Genomic DNA, 918 nt, shown 5'->3' with positions numbered 1-918 from the left:
AAAGAGATTCACATTTTCTATTGTTTGCTTTATCATGTGGGTTTCCACCTATCTAACCAGTCTCTCACAGACTCGTAGACTTTAAGGTCAGAAGGAACCAGCATGATAACCTAGTCTCATATATACTGGAATTAGGGATGCTGGGGGTGCTGCCGCACTCCCTGGCTTGAAGTAGTTTCCATCATTTACAGGATTTACAGTTTGGCTCAATGGCTCTCAGCACCCCCACTATAGAGACTGTTCCAGCACCACTGCCTAGTCTGACCTCCTGCACATTGCAGGTCACAGAACCTCACCCACCCGCTCTTGTAATAGACCTCTAACCTCTGACTGAGTTACATCATTTAAAGACATCAAGTTACAGAGAATCCACCACTTACACTAGTTTAAACCTGCAAGTGACCCGTGCGCCATCCTACTGAGGAAGGCAAAAAATTCCCAAGGACTCTGCCAATCTGACTCAGATAAAAATTCCTTTCCGATCCCAAATATGGTGATCAGTTAGACCCTGAGCATGAGGGCAAGACCCAGTAGTCAGACACCTGGGAAAGAATTCTCTGTAGTAACTCAGAGCCTTCCTCTTTACCAACCATTGGAGATTTTTGCTGCTAGCAGCTGCAGATTGGCTACATGCCATGGTAGGCAATCTCATCATGCCATCCTCTCCATAAATGTATCAAGCTCAGTCTTGAAGCCAGTTAGGTTTTTTGCCCCCACCTCTCCCCTTCTTCATTTACTGTAAGACTGAATCCTTTTTTCTATCATCTCGTTTTCTATATAGCAGCATGACATACAGGTTATGAGTTTTAGCTTTTTTTTTAATAGACCACTCTCACACAAGGACTTTCAGCATCTGAGCATCTTTTTTCTGTGCTATTAGAAACAGATCCCCACCCTTTTCTAATGGAAGGTGAAGGA

Source organism: Emydura macquarii, unplaced genomic scaffold (genome assembly GCF_026122565.2).
Source record: "Emydura macquarii macquarii isolate MOO-44397 ecotype Brisbane River unplaced genomic scaffold, CSIRO-AGI_Emac_v2 contig_1027, whole genome shotgun sequence".
NCBI lineage: Eukaryota > Metazoa > Chordata > Testudines > Chelidae > Emydura > Emydura macquarii.
The sequence above is the reverse complement of the archived record's forward strand: the minus strand, read 5'-3'. Positions refer to the sequence as shown.